The sequence below is a fragment of the Microtus oregoni genome, unplaced genomic scaffold (assembly GCF_018167655.1).
Source record: "Microtus oregoni isolate MIOR12 unplaced genomic scaffold, Mior012 000051F_ref0000332, whole genome shotgun sequence".
NCBI classification, from domain to species: domain Eukaryota; kingdom Metazoa; phylum Chordata; class Mammalia; order Rodentia; family Cricetidae; genus Microtus; species Microtus oregoni.
The window spans coordinates 7,953,921-7,979,580 of NW_024543811.1; positions in this window are offsets into that span (position 1 = coordinate 7,953,921).

The following is a 25,660-nucleotide window of genomic DNA, read 5'->3' on the forward strand; positions in this document are numbered from 1 at the left end:
AGTGCTCAGGGTGCTGGATGCTCAGTACTGAGGGTGCTGGGTTCTCAGTGCTCAGGGTGCTGGGTGCTCAGTACTCAGGGTGCTGGGTGCTCAGTACTCAGTATGCTGGGTGCTCAGTGCTCAGGGTGCTGGGTGCTCAGTGCTCAGGGTGCTGGGTGCTCAGTACTCAGGGTGCTCGGTGCTCAGTACTCAGGGTGCTGGGTGCTCAGTGCTCAGCGTGCTGTGTGCTCAGTACTTAGGGTGCTGGGTGCTCGGTGCTCAGTATGCTGGGTGCTCAGTACTCAGGGTGCTGGCTGCTCAGTACTCAGGGTGCTCGGTGCTCAGTACTCAGGGTGCTGGCTGCTCAGTGCTCGGGGTGCTCAGTGCTTGGGGTGCTGGGTGCTCAGTACTCATGGTGCTCAGTGCTTGGGGTGTTGGATGCTTAGTACTCAGGGTGCTGTTTGCTCAGTGCTCAGGGTGCTGGGTGCTCAGTACTCAGGGTGCTGGGTGCTCAGTACTCAGGGTGCTGGGTGCTCAGTGCTCGGGGTGCTGGGTGCTCAGTACTCGGGGTGCTCAGTGCTCAGTACTCAGGGTGCTGGGTGCTCAGTGCTCAGGGTGCTGGGTGCTCAGTACTCAGGGTGCTGGGTGCTCAGTGCTCAGGGTGCTGTTTGCTCAGTACTCGGGGTGCTCAGTGCTCAGTACTCAGGGTGCTGGGTGCTCAGTGCTCAGGGTGCTGGGTGCTCAGCGCTCGGGGTGCTGGCTGCTCGGTTCTCAGGTTGCTGGGTGCTCAGTACTGGGGGTGCTGGGTGCTCAGTACTCAGGGTGCTGGGTGCTCATTGCTCGGGGTGCTGGGTGCTCAGTGCTCGGGGTGCTGGGTGCTCAGTGCTCGGGGTGCTGGGTGCTCAGTACTCAGGGTGCTGGGTGCTCAGTGCTCAGGGTGCTGGGTCTCAGTGCTCGGGGTACTGGGTAATCAGTGCTCAGTACACAGGGTGCTGGGTGCTCAGTGCTCGGGTTGCTGTGTGCTCAGTGCTCAGTACTCAGGGTGCTGGGTGCTCAGTGCTCGGGGTGCTGGGTGCTCAGTACTCAGGGTACTTGGTGCTCAGTACTGAGGGTGCTGGGTGATCAGTGCTCAGGGTGCTGGGTGCTCAGTACTCAGGGTGCTCGGTGCTCAGTACTCAGGGTGCTGGGTGCTCAGTGCTCAGGGTGCTGGGTCCTCAGTGCTCGGGGTGCTGGGTGCTTAGTGCTCGGGGTGCTGGGTGCTCAGTACTCAGGGTGCTGGGTGCTCAGTAGTCGGGGTGCTGGGTGCTCAGTACTCAGGGAGCTGGGTGCTCAGTACTCAGGGTGCTGGGTGCTCAGTACTCAGGTGCTGGGTGCTCAGTGCTCAGGGTGCTGGGTGATCAGTGCTCGGGGTGCTGGGTGCTCAGTACTCGGGTGCTGGGTGCTCAGTGCTCAGGGTGCTGGGTGATCAGTGCTCGGGGTGCTGGGTGCTCAGTGCTCAGTACTCAGGGTGCTGGGTGCTCAGTGCTCAGGGTGGTGGGTGCTCAGTGCTCAGTACTCAGGGTGCTGGGTGCTCAGTGCTCTGGGTTCTGGGTGCTCAGTGCTCACGGTGCTGGGTGCTCAGTGCTCAGGGTGCTGGGTACTCAGTGCTCGGTGTGCTGGGTGCTCAGTACTCAGGGTGCTGGGTGCTCAGTACTCAGGGTGCTGGGTGCTCAGTGCTCGGGGTGCTGGGTGCTCAGTGCTCAGTGTGCTCGGTGCTCAGTCCTCAGGGTGCTGGGTGCTCAGTGCTCGTGGTGCTCAGTACCCAGGGTGCTGGGTGCTCAGTGCTCGGGGTGCTGGGTGCTCAGTACTCAGGGTGCTCGGTGCTTAGTACTCAGGGTGCTGGGTGCTCAGTACTCCGGGTGCTGGGTGCTCAGTCCTCGGGGTGCTCGGTGCTCAGTGCTCAAGGTGCTGGGTGCTCAGTACTCAGGGTGATCATTGCTCAGGGTGCGTTGTGCTCAGTACTCAGGGTGCTGGGTGCTCAGTACTCAAGGTGCTCAGTGCTCAGTACTCAGGGTGCTCAGTGCTCAGTACTAAGGGTGCTCAGTGCTCAGGGTGCTGGGTGCTCAGTGCTCGGGGTGCTCGGTGCTCAGTGCTCAGGGTGCTGGGTGCTCAGTACTCAGGGTGCTCGGTGCTCGGGGTTCTGGGGGCTCAGTGCTCGGGGTGCTCGGTGCTCAGTACTCGGGGTGCTCAGTGCTCAGTACTCAGGGTGCTGGGTGCTCAGTGCTCAGGGTGCTGGGTGCTCAGTACTCAGGGTGCTGGGTGCTCGGTACTCAGTACGCTGGGTCCTCAGTACTCAGGGAGCTGGGTGCTCAGTACTCAGGGTGCTGGGTGCTCAGTACTCAGGGTGCTCGGTGCTCAGTACTCAGGGTGCTGGGTGCTCAGTGCTCAGGGTGCTGGGTGCTCAGTACTCAGGGTGCTGGGTGCTCAGTGCTCGGGGTGCTCGGTGCTCATTACGCTGGGTGCTCAGTACTCAGGGTGCTGGGAGCTCAGTACTCAGGGTGCTGGGTGCTCAGTACTCAGGGTGCTGGGTGCTTAGTACTCAGGGTGCTGGGTGCTCAGTGCTCAGGGTGCTCGGTGCTCAGTGCTCGGTGTGCTGGGTGCTCAGTACTCAGGGTGCTCGGTGCTCAGTACTCAGGGTGCTCAGTGCTCAGTACTCAGGGTGCTCAGGCTCAGTGCTCGGGGTGCAGGGTGCTCAGTGCTCGGGGTGCTGGGTGCTCAGTGCTCGGGGTGCTGGGTGTCTCAGTGCTCAGGGTGCTGGGTACTCAGTGCTCACAGTGCTGGGTGCTCAGTACTCAGGGTGCTCGGTGCTCAGTACTCAGGGTGCTGGGTGCTCAGTGCTCAGGGTGCTCAGTGCTCAGTTTTCAGCGTGCTGGGTGCTCAGTGCTCAGGGTGCTCAGTGCTCAGTACTCAGGGTGCTCAGTGCTCAGTACTCAGCGTGCTGGGTGCTCAGTGCTCAGGGTGCTGGGTGCTCAGTACTCAGGGTGCTGGGTGCTTAGTACTCAGGGTGCTCGTTCCTCAGTGCTCAGGGTGCTGTGTGCTCAGTACTCAGGGTGCAGGGTGCTCAGTGCTCAGGGTGCTCAGTGCTCAGTACTCAGGGTGCTCAGTGCTCAGTGCACTGGGTGCTGGGTGCTCAGTGCTCGGGGTGCTGGGTGCTCAGTGCTCAGGGTGCTGGGTGCTCAGTACTCAGGGTGCTCAGTGCTCGGGGTGCTGGATGCTCAGTACTCAGGGTGCTGGGTGCTCAGTGCTCAGGGTGCTGGGTGCTCAGTACTCAGGGTGCTGGGTGCTCAGTACTCAGTATGCTGGGTGCTCAGTGCTCGGGGTGCTCAGTACTCAGGGTGCTGGGTGTTCAGTGCTCAGGGTATTGGGTGCTCAGTACTCAGGGTGCTTGGTCCTTAGTACTCAGGGTGCTGGGTGCACAGTACTCCGGGTGCTGGGTGCTCAGTGCTCGAGGTGCTCGGTGCTCAGTGCTCAGGGTGCTGGGTGCTCAGTACACAGGGTGCTCATTGCTCAGGGTGCTGGGTGCTCAGTACACAGGGTGCTCAGTGCTCAGTACTCAGGGTGCTCAGTGATCAGTACTCAGGGTGCTCAGGGCTCAGGGTGCTGGGTGCTCACTGCTCGGGGTGCTGGGTGTTCAGTACTCAGGGTGCTGGGTGCTCAGTATTCAAGGTGCTCAGTGCTCAGTACTCAGGGTGCTCAGTGCTCAGTACTAAGGGTGCTCAGTGCTCAGGGTGCTGGGTGCTCAGTGCTCGGGGTGCTCGGTGCTCAGTACTCAGGGTGCTGTGTGCTCAGTGCTCAGGGTGCTGGGTGCTCAGTGCTCATGGTGCTGGGTGCTCAGTACTCAGGGTGCTCGGTGCTCGGGGTTCTGGGTGCTCAGTGCTCGGGGGGCTCGGTGCTCAGTACTTGGGGTGCTCAGTGCTCAGTACTCAGGTTGCTGGGTTCTCAGTGCTCAGGGTGCTGGGTGCTCAGTACTCAGGGTGCTGGGTGCTCGGTGCTCAGTACGCTGGGTCCTCAGTTCTCAGGGAGCTGGGTGCTCAGTACTCAGGGTGCTGGGTGCTCAGTACTCAGGGTGCTCGGTGCTCAGTACTCAGGGTGCTGGGTGCTCAGTGCTCAGGGTGCTGGGTGTTCAGTACTCAGGGTGCTGGGTGCTCAGTGCTCGGGGTACTCGGTGCTCAGTACGCTGGGTGCTCAGTACTCAGGGTGCTGGGTGCTCAGTACTCAGGGTGCTGGGTGCTCAGTACTCAGGGTGCTGGGTGCTTAGTACTCAGGGTGCTGGGTGCTCAGTGCTCAGGGTGCTCGGTGCTCAGTGCTCGGGGTGCTGGGTGCTCAGTACTCAGGGTGCTCAGTGCTCAGTACTCAGGGTGCTCAGTGCTCAGTACTCAGGGTGCTCAGGCTCAGTGCTCAGGGTGCTCAGTGCTCAGTACTCAGGGTGCTCAGTGCTCAGTGCTCTGGGTGCTGGGTGCTCAGTGCTCGGGGTGCTGGGTGCTCAGTGCTCAGGGTGCTGGGTGCTCAGTCCTCAGGGTGCTCAGTGCTTAGGGTGCTGGGTGCTCAGTGCTCGGGGTGCTGGATGCTCAGTACTCAGGGTGCTGGGTGCTCAGTGCTCAGGGTGCTGTGTGCTCAGTACTCAGGGTGCTGGGTGCTCAGTACTCAGTTTGCTGGGTGCTCAGTGCTCGTGGTGCTCAGTACTCAGGGTGCTGGGTGTTCAGTGATCAGGGTATTGGGTGCTCAGTACTCAGGGTGCTTGGTGCTTAGTACTCAGGGTGCTGGGTGCTCAGTACTCCGGGTGCTGGGTGCTCAGTGCTCGAGGTGCTCGGTGCTCAGTACTCAGGGTTCTCATTGCTAAGGGTGCTGGGTGCTCAGTACTCAGGGTGCTCAGTGATCAGTACTCAGGGTGCTCAGTGCTCAGTACTCAGGGTGCTCAGGGCTCAGGGTGCTGGGAGCTCACTGCTCGGGGTGCTGGGTGCTCAGTGCTCAGGGTGCTCGGTGCTCAGTGCTCAGGGTGCTGTGTGCTCAGTATTCAGGGTGCTGGGTGCTCAGTACTCAGGGAGCTCAGTGCTCAGTACTCAGGGTGCTCAGTGCTCAGTACTCAGGGTGCTCAGTGCTCGGGGTGCAGGGTGCTCAGTACTCAGGGTGCTGGGTGCACAGTGCTCAGGGTGCTGGGTGCTCAGTGCTCAGGGTGCTCGGTGCTCGGGGTGCTGGGTGTGCAATGCTCGGGGTGCTGGGTGCTCAGTGCTCGGTGTGCTGGGTGCTCATTGCTCGGGTTGCTGGGTGCTCAGTGCTCGGGGTGCTGGGTGCTCAGTGCTCGGGGTGCTGGGTGCTCAGTACTCGGTTTGCTCGGTGCTCAGTACTCAGGGTGCTGGGTGCTCAGTGCTCAGGGTGCTGGGTGCGCAGTACTCAGGGTGCTGGGTGCTCAGTGCTCGGGGTGCTGGGTGCTCATTACTCAGGGTGCTGGGTGCTCAGTACTCAGGGTGCTCAGTGCTTGGGGTGCTGGGTGCTCAGTACTCAGGGTGCTCAGTGCTTGGGGTGTTGGGTGCTCAGTACTCAGGGTGCTGGGTGCTCAGGGTACTGGGTGCTCAGTACTCAGGGTGCTGGGTGCTCAGTACTCAGGGTGCTGGGTGCTCAGTGCTCGGGTTGCTGGGTGCTCAGTGCTCGGGGTGCTGTGTTCTCAGTGCTCGGGGTGCTGGGTGCTCAGTGCTCAGGGTTCTGGGTGCTCAGTGCTCCGGGCGCTGGGTGCTCAGTGCTCGGGGTGCTGGGTGCTCAGTGCTCGGGGTGCTCGGTGCTCAGTACGTTGTGTACTCACTACTCAGGGTGCTTGGTGCTCAGTGCTCAGGGTGCTGGGTGCTCAGTGCTCAGGGTGGTGGGTGCTCAGTGCTCAGGTGCTGGGTGCTCAGTACTCAGGGTGCTGGGTGCGCAGTGCTCGGGGTGCTGGGTGCTCAGTGCTCAGGGTGCTGGGTGCTCAGTGCTCAGGGTGCTGGGTGCTCAGTACTCGGGGTTTTGGGTGCTCAGTACTCAGGGTTCTGGGTGCTCAGTACTCAGGGTGCTGGGTGATCAGTACTCGGGTGCTGGGTGCTCAGTGCTCAGAGTGCTGGGTGCTCAGTGCTCAGTACTCAGGGTGCTGGGTGCTCAGTGCTCGGGGTGCTGGGTGCTCAGTGCTCAGTACTCAGGGTGCTGGGTGCTCAGTGCTCAGGGTGCTGGGTGCTCAGTGCTCAGGGTGCTGGGTGCTCGGTGCTTGGGGTGCTGGGTGCTTAGTGCTCGGGGTGCCCGGTGCTCAGTACTCGGGGTGCTCAGTGCTCAGTACTCAGGGTGCTGGGTGCTCAGTGCTCAGGGTGCTGGGTGCTCAGTACTCAGGGTGCTGGGTGCTCGGTGCTCATTACGCTGGGTGCTCAGTACTCAGGGTGCTGGGTGCTCAGTACTCAGGGTGCTGGGTGCTCAGTGCTCGGGGTGCTGGGTGCTCAGTACTCAGGGTGCTGGGTGCTCAGTGCTCGGGGGGCTGGGTGCTCAGTACTCGGGGTGCTCAGTGCTCATTACTCAGGGTGCTGGGTGCTCAGTGCTCGGGGTGCTGGGTGCTCAGTGCTCAGTACTCAGGGTGCTGGGTGCTGAGTGCTCAGGGTGCTGGGTGCTCAGTGCTCAGTGTGCTGGGTGCTCAGTGCTCAGGGTGCTGGGTACTCAGTGCTCAGGGTGCTGGGTACTCAGTGCTTGGGGTGCTGGGTGCTCAGTACTCAGGGTGCTGGTTGCTCAGTACTCAGGGTGCTCAGTGCTCAGTACTCAGGGTGCTCAGTGCTCAGGGTGCTGTGTGCTCAGTGCTCGGGGTGCTGGGAGCTCAGTACTCAGTATGCTGGGTGCTCAGTGCTCGGGGTGCTCAGTACTCAGGATGCTGTGTGTTCAGTGCTCAGGGTACTGGGTGCTCAGTACACAGGGTGCTTGGTGCTTAGTACTCAGGGTCCTGGGTGCTCAGTACTCCGGATGCTGGGTGCTCAGTGCTCGGGGTGCTCGGTGCTCAGTGCTCATTGTTCTGGGTGCTCAGTACTCTGGGCGCTGGGTGCTCAGTGTTCGGGGTGCTCGGAGCTCAGTACTCAGGGTGCTGGGTGCTCAGTGCTCGGGGTGCTCGGTGCTCAGTACTCAGGGTGCTGGGTGCTCAGTGCTCGGGGTGCTGGGTGCTCAGTGCTCAGTACTCAGGGTGCTGGGTGCTCAGTGCTCGGGGTGCTGGGTGCACAGTACTCAGGGTACTCGGTGCTCAGTACTCAGGGTGCTGGGTGATCAGTGCTCAGGGTGCTGGGTGCTCAGTACTCAGTGTGCTCGGTGCTCAGTACTCAGTGTGCTGGGTGCTCAGTACTCAGGGTGCTGGGTGCTCAGTACTCAGGGTGCTGGGTGCTCAGTGCTCAGGGTGCTGGGTCCTCAGTGCTCCGGGTGCTGGGTGCTCAGTGCTCAGGGTGCTGGGTGCTCAGTACTCAGGGTGCTGGGTGCTCAGAACTCGGGGTGCTGGGTGCTCAGTACTCAAGGAGCTGGGTGCTCAGTACTCAGGGTGCTGGGTGCTCAGTACTCGGGTGCTGGGTGCTCAGTGCTCAGGGTGCTGGGTGCTCAGTGCTCGGGGTGCTGGGTGCTCAGTGCTCAGTACTCAGGGTGCTGGGTGCTCAGTGCTCGGGGTGCTGGGTGCTCAGTGCTCAGTACTCAGGTTGCTGGGTGCTCAGTGCTCAGGGTGCTGGGTGCTCAGTGCTCAGGGTGCTGGGTGCTCAGTGCTCAGGGTGCTGGGTACTCAGTGCTCGGGGTGCTGGGTGCTCAGTACTCAGGGTGCTGGGTGCTCAGTACTCAGGGTGCAGGGTGCTCAGTGCTCGGGGTGCTGGGTGCTCAGTGCTCGGGGTGCTGGGTGCTCAGCGCTCGGGGTGCTCGGTGCTCAGTACTCAGGGTGCTGGGTGCTCAGTGCTCGGGGTGCTCAGTACTCAGGGTGCTGTGTGTTCAGTGCTCAGGGTGCTGGGTGCTCAGTACTCAGGGTGCTCGGTGCTTAGTACTCAGGGTGCTGGGTGCTCAGTACTCAGGGTGCTGGGTGCTCAGTACTCAGGGTGCAGGGTGCTCAGTGCTCGGGGTGCTGGCTGCTCAGTACTCAGGGTGCTCGGTGCTCAGTACTCAGGGTGCTGGCTGCTCAGTGCTCAGGGTGCTCAGTGCTTGGGGTGCTGGGTGCTCAGTACTCATGGTGCTCAGTGCTTGGGGTGTTGGATGCTTAGTACTCAGGGTGCTGTTTGCTCAGTGCTCAGGGTGCTGGGTGCTCAGTACTCAGGGTGCTGGGTGCTCAGTACTCAGGGTGCTGGGTGCTCAGTGCTCGGGGTGCTGGGTGCTCAGTACTCGGGGTGCTCAGTGCTCAGTACTCAGGGTGCTGGGTGCTCAGTGCTCAGGGTGCTGGGTGCTCAGCGCTCGGGGTGCTGGCTGCTCGGTTCTCAGGTTGCTGGGTGCTCAGTACTGGGGGTGCTGGGTGCTCAGTACTCAGGGTGCTGGGTGCTCATTGCTCCGGGTGCTGGGTGCTCAGTGCTCGGGGTGCTGGGTGCTCAGTGCTCGGGGTGCTGGGTGCTCAGTACTCAGGGTGCTGGGTGCTCAGTGCTCAGGGTGCTGGGTCTCAGTGCTCGGGGTACTGGGTACTCAGTGCTCAGTACACAGGGTGCTGGGTGCTCAGTGCTCGGGGTGCTGTGTGCTCAGTGCTCAGTACTCAGGGTGCTGGGTGCTCAGTGCTCGGGGTGCTGGGTGCTCAGTACTCAGGGTACTTGGTGCTCAGTACTGAGTGTGCTGGGTGATCAGTGCTTAGGATGCTGGGTGCTCAGTACTCAGGGTGCTCGGTGCTCAGTACTCAGGGTGCTGGGTGCTCAGTGCTCAGGGTGCTGGGTCCTCAGTGCTCGGGGTGCTGGGTGCTTAGTGCTCGGGGTGCTGGGTGCTCAGTACTCAGGGTGCTGGGTGCTCAGTACTCGGGGTGCTGGGTGCTCAGTACTCAGGGAACTGGGTGCTCATTACTCAGGGTGCTGGGTGCTCAGTACTCAGGTGCTGGGTGCTCAGTGCTCAGGTTGCTGGGTGATCAGTGCTCGGGGTGCTGGGTGCTCAGTACTCAGGGTGCTGGGTGCTCAGTGCTCAGGGTGCTGGGTGCTCAGTACTCAGGCTGCTCGGTGCTCAGTACTCAGGGAGCTGGGTGCTCAGTACTCAGGGTGCTGTGTGCTCAGTACTCGGGTGCTGGGTGCTCAGTGCTCAGGGTGCTGGGTGCTCAGTGCTCGGGGTGCTGGGTGCTCAGTGCTCAGTACTCAGGGTGCTGGGTGCTCAGTGCTCAGGGAGCTGGGTGCTCAGTGCTCAGTACTCAGGGCGCTGGGTGCTCAGTGCTCTGGGTTCTGGGTGCTCAGTGCTCACGGTGCTGGGTGCTCAGTGCTCAGGGTGCTGGGTACTCAGTGCTCGGTGTGCTGGGTGCTCAGTACTCAGGGTGCTGGGTGCTCAGTACTCAGGGTGCTGGGTGCTCAGTGCTCGGGGTGCTGGGTGCTCAGTGCTCAATGTGCTCGGTGCTCAGTCCTCAGGGTGCTGGGTGCTCAGTGCACGGGGTGCTCAGTACCCAGGGTGCTGTGTGTTCAGTGCTCAGGGTGCTGGGTGCTCAGTACTCAGGGTGCTCGGTGCTTAGTACTCAGGGTGCTGGGTGCTCAGTACTCCGGGTGCTGGGTGCTCAGTGCTCGGGGTGCTCGGTGCTCAGTGCTCAAGGTGCTGGGTGCTCAGTACTCAGGGTGATCATTGCTCAGGGTGCTGGATGCTCAGTACTCAGGGTGCTGGGTGCTCAGTACTCAAGGTGCTCAGTGCTCAGTACTCAGGGTGCTCAGTGCTCAGTACTAAGGGTGCTCAGTGCTCAGGGTGCTGGGTGCTCGGTGCTCAGTACTCAGGGTGCTGGGTGCTCAGTGCTCAGGGTGCTGGGTGCTCAGTGCTCAGGGTGCTGGGTGCTCAGTGCTCAGGGTGCTGGGTGCTCAGTACTCAGGGTGCTCGGTGCTCGGGGTTCTGGGTGCTCAGTGCTCGGGTGCTCGGTGCTCAGTACTCGGGGTGCTCAGTGCTCAGTACTCAGGGTGCTGGGTGCTCAGTGCTCAGGGTGCTGGGTGCTCAGTACTCAGGGTGCTGGGTGCTTGGTACTCAGTACGCTGGGTCCTCAGTACTCAGGGAGCTGATTGCTCAGTACTCAGGGTGCTGGGTGCTCAGTACTCAGGGTGCTCGGTGCTCAGTACTCAGGGTGCTGGGTGCTCAGTGCTCAGGGTGCTGGGTGCTCAGTACTCAGGGTGCTGGGTGCTCAGTGCTCGGGGTGCTCGGTGCTCATTACGCTGGGTGCTCAGTACTCAGGGTGCTGGGTGCTCAGTACTCAGGGTGCTGGGTGCTCAGTACTCAGGGTGCTGGGTGCTTAGTACTCAGGGTGCTGGGTGCTCAGTACTCAGGGTGCTGGGTGCTCAGTACTCAGGGTGCTCAGTGCTCAGTACTCAGGGTGCTGGGTGCTTAGTACTCAGGGTGCTGGGTGCTCAGTACTCAGGGTGCTCGGTGCTCAGTACTCAGGGTGCTCAGTGCTCAGTACTCAGGGTGCTCAGGCTCAGTGCTCGGGGTGCAGGGTGCTCAGTGCTCGGGGTGCTGGGTGCTCAGTGCTCGGGGTGCTGGGTGTCTCAGTGCTCAGGGTGCTGGGTACTCAGTGCTCAGAGTGCTGGGTGCTGAGTACTCAGGGTGCTCGGTGCTCAGTACTCAGGGTGCTGGGTGCTCAGTGCTCAGGGTGCTCAGTGCTCAGTTTTCAGCGTGCTGGGTGCTCAGTGCTCAGGGTGCTCAGTGCTCAGTACTCAGGGTGCTCAGTGCTCAGTACTCAGCGTGCTGGGTGCTCAGTGCTCAGGGTGCTGCTTGCTCAGTACTCAGGGTGCTGGGTGCTTAGTACTCAGGGTGCTCGTTCCTCAGTGCTCAGGGTGCTGGGTGCTCAATACTCAGGGTGCAGGGTGCTCAGTGGTCAGGGTGCTCAGTGCTAAGTACTCAGGGTGCTCAGTGCTCAGTGCACTGGGTGCTGGGTGCTCAGTGCTCGGGGTGCTGGGTGCTCAGTGCTCAGGGTGCTGGGTGCTCAGTACTCAGGGTGCTCAGTGCTCGGGGTGCTGGATGCTCAGTACTCAGGGTGCTGGGTGCTCAGTGCTCAGGGTGCTGGGTGCTCAGTACTCAGGGTGCTGGGTGCTCAGTACTCAGTATGCTGGGTGCTCAGTGCTCGGGGTGCTCAGTACTCAGGGTGCTGTGTGTTCAGTGCTCAGGGTATTGGGTGCTCAGTACTCAGGGTGCTTGGTCCTTAGTACTCAGGGTGCTGGGTGCTCAGTACTCCGGGTGCTGGGTGCTCAGTTCACGAGGTGCTCGGTGCTCAGGGCTCAGGGTGCTGGGTGCTCAGTACTCAGGGTGCTCATTGCTCAGGGTGCTGGGTGCTCAGTACACAGGGTGCTCAGTGCTCAGTACTCAGGGTGCTCAGTGCTCAGTACTCAGGGTGCTCAGGGCTCAGGGTGCTGGGTGCTCACTGCTCGGGGTGCTGGGTGCTCAGTACTCAGGGTGCTGGGTGCTCACTATTCAAGGTGCTCAGTGGTCAGTACTCAGGGTGCACAGTGCTCAGTACTAAGGGTGCTCAGTGCTCAGGGTGCTGGGTGCTCAGTGCTCGGGGTGCTCGGTGCTCAGTACTCAGGGTGCTGGGTGCTCAGTGCTCAGGGTGCTGGGTGCTCAGTGCTCAGGGTGCTGGGTGCTCAGTACTCAGGGTGCTCGGTGCTCGGGGTTCTGGGTGCTCAGTGCTCGGGGTGCTCGGTGCTCAGTACTTGGGATGCTCAGTGCTCAGTACTCAGGTTGCTGGGTGCTCACTGCTCAGGGTGCTGGGTGCTCAGTACTCAGGGTGCTGGGTGCTCGGTGCTCAGTACGCTGGGTCCTCAGTTCTCAGGGAGCTGGGTGCTCAGTACTCAGGGTGCTGGGTGCTCAGTACTCAGGGTGCTCGGTGCTCAGTACTCAGGGTGCTGGGTGCTCAGTGCTCAGGGTGCTGGGTGCTCAGTACTCAGGGTGCTGGGTGCTCAGTGCTCGGGGTGCTCGGTGCTCAGTACGCTGGGTGCTCAGTACTCAGGGTGCTGGGTGCTCAGTACTCAGGGTGCTGGGTGCTCAGTACTCAGGGTGCTGGGTGCTTAGTACTCAGGTTGCTGGGTGCTCAGTGCTCAGGGTGCTCGGTGCTCAGTGCTCGGGGTGCTGGGTGCTCAGTACTCAGGGTGCTCGGTGCTCAGTACCCAGGGTGCTCAGTGCTCAGTACTCAGGGTGCTCAGGCTCAGTGCTCAGGGTGCTCAGTGCTCATTACTCAGGGTGCTCAGTGCTCAGTGCTCTGGGTGCTGGGTGCTCAGTGCTCGGGGTGCTGGGTGCTCAGTGCTCAGGGTGCTGGGTGCTCAGTCCTCAGGGTGCTCAGTGCTCAGGGTGCTGGGTGCTCAGTGCTCGGGGTGCTAGATGCTCAGTACTCAGGGTGCTGGGTGCTCAGTGCTCAGGTTGCTGGGTGCTCAGTACTCAGGGTGCTGGGTGCTCAGTACTCAGTATGCTGGGTGCTCAGTGCTCGTGGTGCTCAGTACTCAGGCTGCTGGGTGTTCAGTGCTCAGGGTATTGGGTGCTCAGTACTCAGGGTGCTTGGTGCTTAGTACTCAGGGTGCTGGGTGCTCAGTACTCCGGGTGCTGGGTGCTCAGTGCTCGAGGTGCTCGGTGCTCAGTACTCAGGGTGCTCATTGCTCAGGGTGCTGGGTGCTCAGTACTCAGGGTGCTCAGTGCTCAGTACTCAAGGTGCTCAGTCCTCAGTACTCAGGGTGCTCAGTGCTCAGTACTCAGGGTGCTCAGGGCTCAGGGAGCTGGGAGCTCACTGCTCGGGGTGCTGGGTGCTCAGTGCTCAGGGTGCTGTGTGCTCAGTGCTCAGGGTGCTCGGTGCTCAGTGCTCAGGGTGCTGTGTGCTCAGTATTCAGGGTGCTGGGTGCTCAGTACTCAGGGAGCTCAGTGCTCAGTACTCAGGGTGCTCAGTGCTCAGAACTCAGGGTGCTCAGTGCTCGGGGTGCTGGGTGCTCAGTACTCAGGTTGCTGGGTGCACAGTGCTCAGGGTTCTGGGTGCTCAGTGCTCAGGGTGCTCGGTGCTCGGGGTGCTGGGTGTGCAATGCTCGGGGTGCTGGGTGCTCAGTGCTCGGTGTGCTGGGTGCTCAGTGCTCGGGGTGCTGGGTGCTCAGTGCTCGGGGTGCTGGGTGCTCAGTGCTCGGGGTGCTGGGTGCTCAGTACTCGGGGTGCTCGGTGCTCAGTACTCAGGGTGCTGGGTGCTCAGTGCTCAGGGTGCTGGGTGCGCAGTACTCAGGGTGCTGGGTGCTCAGTGCTCAGTACGCTGGGTGCTCAGTACTCAGGGTGCTGGCTGCTCAGTACTCAGGTTGCTCGGTGCTTAGTACTCAGGGTGCTGGGTGCTCAGTGCTCGGGGTGCTGGGTGCTCATTACTCAGGGTGCTGGGTGCTCAGTACTCAGGGTGCTCAGTGCTTGGGGTGCTGGGTGCTCAGTACTCAGGGTGCTCAGTGCTTGGGGTGTTGGGTGCTCAGTACTCAGGGTGCTGGGTGCTCAGTGCTCAGGGTGCTGGGTGCTCAGTACTCAGGGTGCTGGGTGCTCAGTACTCAGGGTGCTGGGTGCTCAGTGCTCAGGGTGCTGGGTGCTCAGTACTCAGGGTGCTGGGTGCTCAGTACTCAGGGTGCTGGGTGCTCAGTGCTCGGGGTGCTGGGTGCTCAGTGCTCGGGGCGCTGGGTTCTCAGTGCTCGGGGTGCTGGGTGCTCAGTGCTCAGGGTTCTGGGTGCTCAGTGCTCGGGGCGCTGGGTGCTCAGTGCTCGGGGTGCTGGGTGCTCAGTGCTCGGGGTGCTCGGTGCTCAGTACGTTGTGTACTCACTACTCAGGGTGCTTGGTGCTCAGTGCTCAGGGTGCTGGGTGCTCAGTGCTCAGGGTGGTGGGTGCTCAGTGCTCAGGGTGCTGGGTGCTCAGTACTCAGGGTGCTGGGTGCGCAGTGCTCGGGGTGCTGGGTGCTCAGTGCTCAGGGTGCTGGGTGCTCAGTGCTCAGGGTGCTGGGTGCTCAGTACTCAGGGTTCTGGGTGCTCAGTACTCAGGGTGCTGGGTGATCAGTACTCAGGTGCTGGGTGCTCAGTGCTCAGAGTGCTGGGTGCTCAGTGCTCAGTACTCAGGGTGCTGGGTGCTCAGTGCTCGGGGTGCTGGGTGCTCAGTGCTCAGTACTCAGGGTGCTGGGTGCTCAGTGCTCAGGGTGCTGGGTGCTCAGTGCTCAGGGTGCTGGGTGCTCGGTGCTTGGGGTGCTGGGTGCTTAGTGCTCGGGGTGCCCGGTGCTCAGTACTCGGGGTGCTCAGTGCTCAGTACTCAGGGTGCTGGGTACACAGTGCTCAGGGTGCTGGGTGCTCAGTACTCAGGGTGCTGGGTGCTCGGTGCTCATTACGCTGGGTGCTCAGTACTCAGGGTGCTGGGTGCTCAGTACTCAGGGTGCTGGGTGCTCAGTGCTCGGGGTGCTGGGTGCTCAGTACTCAGGGTGCTGGGTGCTCAGTGCTCGGGGGGCTGGGTGCTCAGTACTCGGGGTGCTCAGTGCTCAGTACTCAGGGTGCTGGGTGCTCAGTGCTCGGGGTGCTGGGTGCTCAGTGCTCAGTACTCAGGGTGCTGGGTGCTGAGTGCTCAGGGTGCTGGGTGCTCAGTGCTTAGTGTGCTGGGTGCTCAGTGCTCAGGGTGCTGGGTACTCAGTGCTCAGGGTGCTGGGTACTCAGTGCTTGGGGTGCTGGGTGCTCAGTACTCAGGGTGCTGGTTGCTCAGTACTCAGGGTGCTCAGTGCTCAGTACTCAGGGTGCTCAGTGCTCAGGGTGCTGTGTGCTCAGTGCTCGGGGTTCTGGGTGCTCAGTGCTCTGGTTGCTCGGTGCTCAGTACTCAGGGTGCTGGGTGCTCAGTACTCAGTATGCTGGGTGCTCAGTGCTCGGGGTGCTCAGTACTCAGGATGCTGTGTGTTTAGTGCTCAGGGTACTGGGTGCTCAGTACTCAGGGTGCTTGGTGCTTAGTACTCAGGGTCCTGGGTGCTCAGTACTCCGGATGCTGGGTGCTCAGTGCTCCTGGTGCTCGGTGCTCAGTGCTCATTGTTCTGGGTGCTCAGTACTCTGGGCGCTGGGTGCTCAGTGTTCGGGGTGCTCGGAGCTCAGTACTCAGGGTGCTGGGTGCTCAGTGCTCGGGGTGCTCGGTGCTCAGTACTCAGGGTGCTGGGTGCTCAGTGCTCGGGGTGCTCGGTGCTCAGTACGTTGGGTGCTCACTACTCAGGGTGCTTGGTGCTCAGTGCTCAGGGTGCTGGGTGCTCAGTGCTCAGGGTGCTGGGTGCTCAGTGCTCAGGGTGCTGGGTGCTCAGTACTCAGGGTGCGGGGTGCGCAGTGCTCGGGGTACTGGGTGCTCAGTGCTCAGGGTGCTGGGTGCTCAGTACTCGGGGTGCTGGGTGCTCAGTACTCAGGGTGCTGGGTGCTCAGTACTCAGGGTGCTGGGTGATCAGTACTCGGGTGCTGGGTGCTCAATGCTCAGAGTGCTGGGTGCTCAGTGCTCAGTACTCAGGGTGCTGGGTGCTCAGTGCTCGGGGTCCTGGGTGCTCAGTGCTCAGTACTCAGGGTGCTGGGTGCTCAGTGCTCAGGGTGCTGGGTGCTCAGTGCTCAGGGTGCTGGGTGCTCAGTGCTCAGGGTGCTGGGTGCTCAGTGCTCAGGGTGCTGGGTACTCAGTGCTCGGGGTGCTGGGTGCTCAGTACTCAGGGTGCTGGGTACTCAGTACTCAGGGTGCTCAGTGCTCAGCACTCAGGGTGCTCAGTGCTCAGGGTGCTGGGTGCTCAGTGCTCGGGGTGCTGGGTGCTCAGTCCTCAGGGTGCTGGGTGCTCAGTGCTCAGGGTGCTCGGTGCTCAGTGCTCACTGTGCTGGGTGCTCAGTGCTCAGTACTCAGGGTGCTGGGTGCTCAGTGCTCGGGGTGCTGGGTGCACAGTACTCAGGGTACTCGGTGCTCAGTACTCAGGGTGCTGGGTGATCAGTGCTCAGGGTGCTGGGTGCTCAGTACTCAGTGTGCTCGGTGCCCAGTACTCAGTGTGCTGGGTGCTCAGTACTCAGGGTGCTGGGTGCTCAGTACTCAGGGTGCTCGGTGCTCAGTGCTCAGGGTGCTGGGTCCTCAGTGCTCCGGGTGCTGGGTGCTCAGTGCTCAGGGTGCTGGGTGCTCAGTACTCAGGGTGCTGGGTGCTCAGAACTCGGGGTGCTGGGTGCTCAGTACTCACGGAGCTGGGTGCTCAGTACTCAGGGTGCTGGGTTCTCAGTACTCGGGTGCTGGGTGCTCAGTGCTCAGGGTGCTGGGTGCTCAGTGCTCGGGGTGCTGGGTGCTCAGTGCTCAGTACTCAGGGTGCTGGGTGCTCAGTGCTCGGGGTGCTGGGTGCTCAGTGCTCAGTACTCAGGGTGCTGGGTGCTCAGTGCTCAGGGTGCTTTGTGCTCAGTGCTCAGGGTGCTGGGTGCTCAGTGCTCAGGGTGCTGGGTACTCAGTGCTCGGGGTGCTGGGTGCTCAGTACTCAGGGTGCTGGGTGCTCAGTACTCAGGGTGCGGGGTGCTCAGTGCTCGGGGTGCTGGGTGCTCAGTGCTCGGGGTGCTGGGTGCTCAGCGCTGGGGGTGCTCGGTGCTCAGTACTCAGGGTGCTGGGTGCTCAGTGCTCGGGGTGCTCAGTACTCAGGGTGCTGTGTGTTCAGTGCTCAGGGTGCTGGGTGCTCAGTACTCAGGGTGCTCGGTGCTTAGTACTCAGGGTGCTGGGTGCTCAGTACTCCGGGTGCTGGGTGCTCAGTGCTCGGGGTGCTCGGTGCTCAGTGCTCAAGTTGCTGCGTGCTCAGTACTCAGGGTGATCATTGCTCAGGGTGCTGGGTGCTCAGTACTCAGGGTGCTGGGTGCTCAGTTCTCAGGGTGCTCAGTGCTCAGTACTCAGGGTGCTCAGTGCTCAGTACTAAGGGTGCTCAGTCCTCAGGGTGCTGGGTGCTCAGTGCTCGGGGTGCTCGGTGCTCAGTACTCAGGGTGCTGGGTGCTCAGTGCTCAGGGTGCTGGGTGCTCAGTACTCAGGGTGCTGGGTACTCAGTACTCAGGGAGCTCGGTGCTCAGTACTCAGGGTGCTCGGTGCTCAGTGTTCGGGGTGCTGGGTGCTCAGTGCTCGTGGTGCTGGGTGCTCAGTGCTCAGTACTCAGGGTGCTGGGTGCTCAGTGCTCAGGGTGCTGGGTGCTCAGTGCTCAGTGTGCTGGGTGCTCACTACTCAGGGTGCTGGGTGCTCGGTACTCAGGGTGCTCAGTGCTCAGTACTCAGGGTGCTCAGTGCTCAGTACTCAGGGTGCTCAGGGCTCAGGGTGCTGGGTGCTCACTGCTCGGGGTGCTGGGTGCTCAGTGCTCAGGGTGCTGTGTGCTCAGTGCTCAGGGTGCTGGGTGCTCAGTGCTCAGGGTGCTGGGTGCTCAGTGCTCAGGGTGCTGGGTGCTCAGTACTCAGGGTGCTGGGTGCGCAGTGCTCGGGGTACTGGGTGCTCAGTGCTCAGGGTGCTGGGTGCTCAGTGCTCAGGGTGCTGGGTGCTCAGTACTCGGGGTGCTGGGTGCTCAGTACTCAGGGTGCTGGGTGCTCAGTACTCAGGGTGCTGGGTGATCAGTACTCGGGTGCTGGGTGCTCAATGCTCAGAGTTCTGGGTGCTCAGTGCTCGGGATGCTGGGTGCTCAGTGCTCAGTACTCAGGGTGCTGGGTGCTCAGTGCTCGGGTTGCTGGGTGCTCAATGCTCAGTACTCGGGGTGCTGGGTGCTCAGTGCTCAGGGTGCTGGGTGCTCAGTGCTCAGGGTGCTGGGTGCTCAGTGCTCAGGGTGCTGGGTACTCAGTGCTCAGGGTGCAGGGTACTCAGTGCTCGGGGTGCTGGGTGCTCAGTACTCAGGGTGCTGGGTGCTCAGTACTCAGGGTGCTCAGTGCTCAGTACTCAGGGTGCTCAGTGCTCAGTACTCAGGGTGCTCAGTGCTCAGATTGCTGGGTGCTCAGTGCTCGGGGTGCTGGGTGCTCAGTCCTCAGGGTGATGGTTGCTCAGTGCTCAGGGTGCTCGGTGCTCAGTGCTCAGGGTGCTGGGTGCTCAGTTCTCCGGGTGCTGTGTGCTCAGTGCTCGGGGTGCTGGGTGCTCAGTACTCAGGGTGCTGGGTGCTCAGTGCTCAGGGTGCTGGGTGCTCAGTGCTCAGGGTGCTCGGTGCTTAGTACTCAGGGTGCTGGGTGCTCAGTACTCAGGGTGCTGGGTGCTCAGTGCTCAGGGTGCTGGGTGCTCAGTGCTCAGGGTGCTGGGTGCTCAGTACTCAGGGTGCTCGGTGCTCAGTGCTCAGGGTGCTGGGTGCACAGTGCTCGGGGTGCTGGGTGCTCAGTACTCAGGGTGCTGGGAGCTCAGTGCTCGGGGTGCTGGGTCTCAGTGCTCGGGGTACTGGGTACTCAGTGCTCAGTACACAGGGTGCTGGGTGCTCAGTGCTCGGGGTGCTGGGTGCTCATTGCTCAGTACTCAGGTTGCTGGGTGCTCAGTGCTCAGGGTTCTGGGTGCTCAGTGCTCTGGCTGCTGGGTGCTCAGTGCTCAGTACTCAGGGTGCTGGGTGCTCAGTGCTCGGGGTGCTGGGTGCTCAGTACTCAGGGTGCTGGGTGCTCAGTGCTCAGGGTTCTGGGTGCTCAGTGCTCTGGCTGCTGGGTGCTCAGTGCTCAGTACTCAGGGTGCTGGGTGCTCAGTGCTCAGGGTGCTGGGTGCTCAGTACACGGGGTGCTGGGTGCTCATTCTCGGGGTGCTGGGTGCTCAGTGCTGGGGGTGCTGGGTGCTCATTACTCATTGTGCTGGGTGCTCAGTGCTGGGGGTGCTGGGTGCTCATTACTTATTGTGCTGGGTGCTCAGTGCTCGGGGTGCTGGGTGCTCAGTACTCAGGGTGCTGGGTGCTCAGTGCTCGGGCTGCTGGGTGCTCAGTGCTCAGTACTCAGGGTGCTGGGTGCTCAGTGCTCGGGGTGCTGGGTGCTCAGTGCTCAGTACTCAGAGTGCTGGGTGCTCAGTGCTCAGGGTGCTGGGTGCTCAGTGCTCAGTACTCAGGGTGCTCAGTGCTCAGTACTCAGGGTGCTGGGTGCTCAGTGCTCGGGGTGCTGGGTGCTCAGTGCTCAGTACTCAGGGTGCTGGGTGCTCAGTGCTCCGGGTGCTGGGTGCTCAGTGCTCAGGGTGCTGGGTGCTCAGTGCTCGGGGTGCTGGGTGCTCAGTGCTCAGTACTCAGGGTGCTGGGTGCTCAGTACTCAGGGTGCGGGGTGCGCAGTGCTCGGGGTACTGGGTGCTCAGTGCTCAGGGTGCTGGGTGCTCAGTACTCGGGGTGCTGGGTGCTCAGTACTCCGGGTGCTGGGTGCTCAGTACTCAGGGTGCTGGGTGATCAGTACTCGGGTGCTGGGTGCTCAATGCTCAGAGTGCTGGGTGCTCAGTGCTCGGGGTGCTGGTTGCTCAGTGCTCAGTACTCAGGGTGCTGGGTGCTCAGTGCTCGGGGTGCTGGGTGCTCAGTGCTCAGTACTCAGGGTGCTGGGTGCTCAGTGCTCAGGGTGCTGGGTGCTCAGTGCTCAGGGTGCTGGGTGCTCAGTGCTCAGGGTGCTGGGTGCTCAGTGCTCAGGGTGCTGGGTACTCAGTGCTCGGGGTGCTGGGTGCTCAGTACTCAGGGTACTGGGTGCTCAGTACTCAGGGTGCTCAGTGCTCAGTACTCAGGGTGCTCAGTGCTCAGTACTCAGGGTGCTCAGTACTCAGGGCGCTCATTGCTCAGGGTGGTGGGTGCTCAGTGCTCAGGGTGCTGGGTGCTCAGTCCTCAGGGTGCTGGGTGCTCAGTGCTCAGGGTGCTCGGTGCTCAGTGCTCAGGGTGCTGGGTGCTCAGTACTCAGGGTGCTGGGTGCTCAGTGCTTGGGGTGCTGGGTGCTCAGTACTCAGGGTGCTGGGTGCTCAGTGCTCAGGGTGCTGGGTGCTCAGTGCTCAGGGTGTTCGTTGCTTAGTACTCAGGGTGCTCGGTGCTCGGGGTGCTGGGTGCTCAGTGCTCAGGGTGCAGGGTGCTCAGTGCTCGGGGTGCTGGGTGCTCAGTGCTCGGGGTGCTGGGTGCTCAGTGCTCAGGGTGCTGGGTGCTCAGTACTCAGGGTGCTGGGTGCTCGGTGCTCAGTACGCTGGGTGCTCAGTACTCAGGGTGCTGGCTGCTCAGTACTCAGGGTGCTCGGTGCTCAGTACTCAGGGTGCTGGGTGCTAAGGGCTCGGGGTGCTGGGTGCTCATTACTCAGGGTGCTGGGTGCTCAGTACTCAGGGTGCTCAGTGCTTGGGGTGCTGGGTGCTCAGTACTCAGGGTGCTCAGTGCTTGGGGTGTTGGGTGCTGGGTGCTCAGTGCTCAGGGTGCTCGGTGCTTAGTACTCAGGGTGCTGGGTGCTCAGTACTCAGGGTGCTCAGTGCTTGGGGTGCTGGGTGCTCAGTACTCAGGGTGCTGGGTGCTCAGTGCTCAGGGTGCTGGGTGCTCAGTGCTCAGGGTGCTCGGTGCTTAGTACTCAGGGTGCTGGGTGCTCAGTACTCAGGGTGCTGGGTGCTCAGTGCTCAGGGTGCTGGGTGCTCAGTGCTCAGGGTGCTGGGTGCTCAGTACTCAGGGTGCTCGGTGCTCAGTGCTCAGGGTGCTGGGTGCACAGTGCTCGGGGTGCTGGGTGCTCAGTACTCAGGGTGCTGGGAGCTCAGTGCTCAGGGTGCTGGGTCTCAGTGCTCGGGGTACTGGGTACTCAGTGCTCAGTACACAGGGTGCTGGGTGCTCAGTGCTCGGGGTGCTGGGTGCTCATTGCTCAGTACTCAGGTTGCTGGGTGCTCAGTGCTCAGGGTTCTGGGTGCTCAGTGCTCTGGCTGCTGGGTGCTCAGTGCTCAGTACTCAGGGTGCTGGATGCTCAGTGCTGGGGGTGCTGGGTGCTCATTACTTATTGTGCTGGGTGCTCAGTGCTCGGGGTGCTGGGTGCTCAGTACTCAGGGTGCTGGGTGCTCAGTGCTCGGGGTGCTGGGTGCTCAGTGCTCAGTACTCAGGGTGCTGGGTGCTCAGTGCTCGGGGTGCTGGGTGCTCAGTGCTCAGTACTCAGAGTGCTGGGTGCTCAGTGCTCAGGGTGCTGGGTGCTCAGTGCTCAGTACTCAGGGTGCTCAGTGCTCAGTACTCAGGGTGCTGGGTGCTCAGTGCTCGGGGTGCTGGGTGCTCAGTGCTCAGTACTCAGGGTGCTGGGTGCTCAGTGCTCCGGGTGCTGGGTGCTCAGTGCTCAGGGTGCTGGGTGCTCAGTGCTCCGGGTGCTGCGTGCTCAGTGCTCAGTACTCAGGGTGCTGGGTGCTCAGTGCTCAGGGTGCTGGGTGCTCAGTACTCAGGGTGCGGGGTGCGCAGTGCTCGGGGTACTGGGTGCTCAGTGCTCAGGGTGCTGGGTGCTCAGTACTCGGGGTGCTGGGTGCTCAGTACTCCGGGTGCTGGGTGCTCAGTACTCAGGGTGCTGGGTGATCAGTACTCGGGTGCTGGGTGCTCAATGCTCAGAGTGCTGGGTGCTCAGTGCTCGGGGTGCTGGGTGCTCAGTGCTCAGTACTCAGGGTGCTGGGTGCTCAGTGCTCGGGGTGCTGGGTGCTCAGTGCTCAGTACTCAGGGTGCTGGGTGCTCAGTGCTCAGGGTGCTGGGTGCTCAGTGCTCAGGGTGCTGGGTGCTCAGTGCTCAGGGTGCTGGGTGCTCAGTGCTCAGGGTGCTGGGTACTCAGTGCTCGGGGTGCTGGGTGCTCAGTACTCAGGGTACTGGGTGCTCAGTACTCAGGGTGCTCAGTGCTCAGTACTCAGGGTGCTCAGTGCTCAGTACTCAGGGTGCTCAGTACTCAGGGCGCTCATTGCTCAGGGTGGTGGGTGCTCAGTGCTCAGGGTGCTGGGTGCTCAGTCCTCAGGGTGCTGGGTGCTCAGTGCTCAGGGTGCTCGGTGCTCAGTGCTCAGGGTGCTGGGTGCTCAGTACTCAGGGTGCTGGGTGCTCAGTGCTTGGGGTGCTGGGTGCTCAGTACTCAGGGTGCTGGGTGCTCAGTGCTCAGGGTGCTGGGTGCTCAGTGCTCAGGGTGTTCGTTGCTTAGTACTCAGGGTGCTCGGTGCTCGGGGTGCTGGGTGCTCAGTGCTCGGGGTGCAGGGTGCTCAGTGCTCGGGGTGCTGGGTGCTCAGTGCTCGGGGTGCTGGGTGCTCAGTGCTCAGGGTGCTGGGTGCTCAGTACTCAGGGTGCTGGGTGCTCGGTGCTCAGTACGCTGGGTGCTCAGTACTCAGGGTGCTGGCTGCTCAGTACTCAGGGTGCTCGGTGCTCAGTACTCAGGGTGCTGGGTGCTAAGGGCTCGGGGTGCTGGGTGCTCATTACTCAGGGTGCTGGGTGCTCAGTACTCAGGGTGCTCAGTGCTTGGGGTGCTGGGTGCTCAGTACTCAGGGTGCACAGTGCTTGGGGTGTTGGGTGCTCAGTACTCAGGGTGGTGGGTGCTCAGTGCACAGGGTGCTGGGTGCTCAGTACTCAGGGTGCTGGGTGCTCAGTACTCAGGGTGCTGGTTGCTCAGTTCTCGAGGTGCTGGGTGCTCAGTGCTCGGGGTGCTGGGTGCTCAGTGCTCAGTACTCAGGGTGCTGGGTGCTCAGTCCTCGGGGTGCTGGGTACTCAATGCTCAGTACTCAGGGTGCTGGGTGCTCAGTGCTCAGGGTGCTGGGTGCTCAGTGCTCAGGGTGCTGGGTGCTCAGTGCTCAGGGTGCTGGGTACTCAGTGCTCAGGGTGCTGGGTACTCAGTGCTCGTGGTGCTGGGTGCTAAGTACTCAGGGTGCTGGGTGCTCAGTACTCAGTGCTCAGTACTCAGGGTGCTCAGTGCTCAGTACTCAGGGTGCTCAGTGCTCAAATTGCTGGGTGCTCAGTGCTCGGTGTGCTGGGTGCTCAGTCCTCAGGGTGATGGGTGCTCAGTGCTCAGGGTGCTTGGTGCTCAGTGCTCAGGGTGCTAGGTGCTCAGTTCTCCGGGTGCTGTGTGCTCAGTGCTCGGGGTGCTGGGTGCTCAGTACTCAGGGTGCTGGGTGCTCAGTGCTCAGGGTGCTGGGTGCTCAGTGCTCAGGGTGCTCGGTGCTTTGTACTCAGTGTGCTGGGTGCTCAGTACTCAGGGTGCTGGGTGCTCAGTGCTCAGGGTGCTGGGTGCTCAGTGCTCAGGGTGCTGTGTGCTCAGTACTCAGGGTGCTCGGTGCTCAGTGCTCAGGGTGCTGGGTGCACAGTGCTCGGGGTGCTGGGTGCTCAGTACTCAGGGTGCTTGGTGCTCAGTGCTCAGGGTGCTGTGTGCTCAGTGCTCGGGGTGCTGGGTGCTCAGTGCTCAGGGTGCTCGGTGCTCAGTGCTCAGGGTGCTGGGTGCTCAGTGCTCGGGGTGCTGGGTGCTCAGTGCTCAGTACTCAGGGTGCTGGGTGCTCAGTGCTCGGGGTGCTGGGTGCTCAGTGCTTAGTACTCAAGGTGCTGGGTGCTTAGTGCTCAGTGTGCTGGGTGCTCAGTGCTCAGGGTGCTGGGTACTCAGTGCTCAGGGTGCTGGGTACTCAGTGCTCGGGGTGCTGGGTGCTCAGTACTCAGGGTGCTGGTTGCTCAGTACTCAGGGTGCTCAGTGCTCAGTACTCAGGGTGCTCAGTGCTCAGTACTCAGGGTGCTCAGTGCTCAGGGTGCTGGGTGCTCAGTGCTCGGGATGCTGGGTGCTCAGTGCTCAGGGTGCTGGGTGCTCAGTACTCAGTATGCTGGGTGCACAGTGCTCGGGGTGCTCAGTACTCAGGATGCTGTGTGTTGAGTGCTCAGGGTACTGGGTGCTCAGTACTCAGGGTGCTTGGTGCTTAGTACTCAGGGTGCTGGGTGCTCAGTACTCCGGGTGCTGGGTGCTCAGTGCTCGGGGTGCTCGGTGCTCAGTGCTCAGGGTGCTGGGTGCTCAGTACTCAGGGTGCTCATTGCTCAGGGTGCTTGGTGCTCAGTACTCAGGGTGCTCAGTGCTCAGTACTCAGGGTGCTCAGTGCTCAGTACTCAGGGTGCTCAGTGCTCAGTACTCAGGGTGCTCAGGGCTCAGGGTGCTGGGTGCTCACTGCTCGGGGTGCTCGGTGCTCAGTGCTCAGGGTGCTGGGTGCTCAGTATTCAGGGTGCTGGGTGCTCAATACTCAGGGTGCTCAGTGCTCAGTACTCAGGGTGCTCAGTGCTCATTACTCAGGGTGCTCAGTGCTCAGGGTGCTGGGTGCTCAGTGCTCGGGGTGCTGGGTGCTCAGTGCTCAGGGTGCTGGGTGCTCAGTACTCAGGGTGCTGGGTGCTCAGTACTCAGTATGCTGGGTGCTCAGTGCTCGGGGTGCTCAGTACTAAGGGTGCTGTTTGTTCAGTGCTCAGGGTACTGGGTGCTCAGTACTCAGGGTGCTTGGTGCTTAGTACTCAGGGTGCTGGGTGCTCAGTACTCCGGGTGCTGGGTGCTCAGTGCTCGGGGTGCTCGGTGCTCAGTGCTCAGCGTGCTGGGTGCTCAGTACTCAGGGTGCTCATTGCTCAGGGTGCTGGGTGCTCAGTACTCAGGGTGCTGGGTGCTCAGTACTCAGGGTGCTGGGTGCTCAGTACTCAGGGTGCTCAGTGCTCAGTACTCAGGGTGCTCAGTGCTCAGTACTCAGGGTGCTCAGGGCTCAGGGTGCTGGGTGCTCACTGCTCGGGGTGCTGGGTGCTCAGTGCTCAGGGTGCTGTGTGCTCAGTGCTCAGGGTGCTGGGTGCTCTGTGCTCAGGGTGCTGGGTGCTCAGTGCTCAGGGTGCTGGGTGCTCAGTACTCAGGGTGCTGGGTGCGCAGTGCTCAGGGTGCTGGGTGCTCAGTGCTCAGGGTGCTCGGTGCTTAGTACTCAGGGTGCTGGTTGCTCAGTACTCAGGGTGCTGGGTGCTCAGTGCTCAGGGTGCTGGGTGCTCAGTGCTCAGGGTGCTGGGTGCTCAGTACTCAGGGTGCTCGGTGCTCAGTGCTCAGGGTGCTGGGTGCACAGTGCTCGGGGTGCTGGGTGCTCAGTACTCAGGGTGCTGGGAGCTCAGTGCTCAGGGTGCTGGGTCTCAGTGCTCGGGGTACTGGGTACTCAGTGCTCAGTACACAGGGTGCTGGGTGCTCAGTGCTCGGGGTGCTGGGTGCTCATTGCTCAGTACTCAGGTTGCTGGGTGCTCAGTGCTCAGGGTTCTGGGTGCTCAGTGCTCTGGCTGCTGGGTTGTCAGTGCTCAGTACTCAGGGTGCTGGGTGCTCAGTGCTCGGGGTGCTGGGTGCTCAGTACACGGGGTGCTGGGTGCTCATTCTCGGGGTGCTGGGTGCTCAGTGCTGGGGGTGCTGGGTGCTCATTACTCATTGTGCTGGGTGCTCAGTGCTGGGGGTGCTGGGTGCTCATTACTTATTGTGCTGGGTGCTCAGTGCTCGGGGTGCTGGGTGCTCAGTACTCAGGGTGCTGGGTGCTCAGTGCTCGGGGTGCTGGGTGCTCAGTGCTCAGTACTCAGGGTGCTGGGTGCTCAGTGCTCGGGGTGCTGGGTGCTCAGTGCTCAGTACTCAGAGTGCTGGGTGCTCAGTGCTCAGGGTGCTGG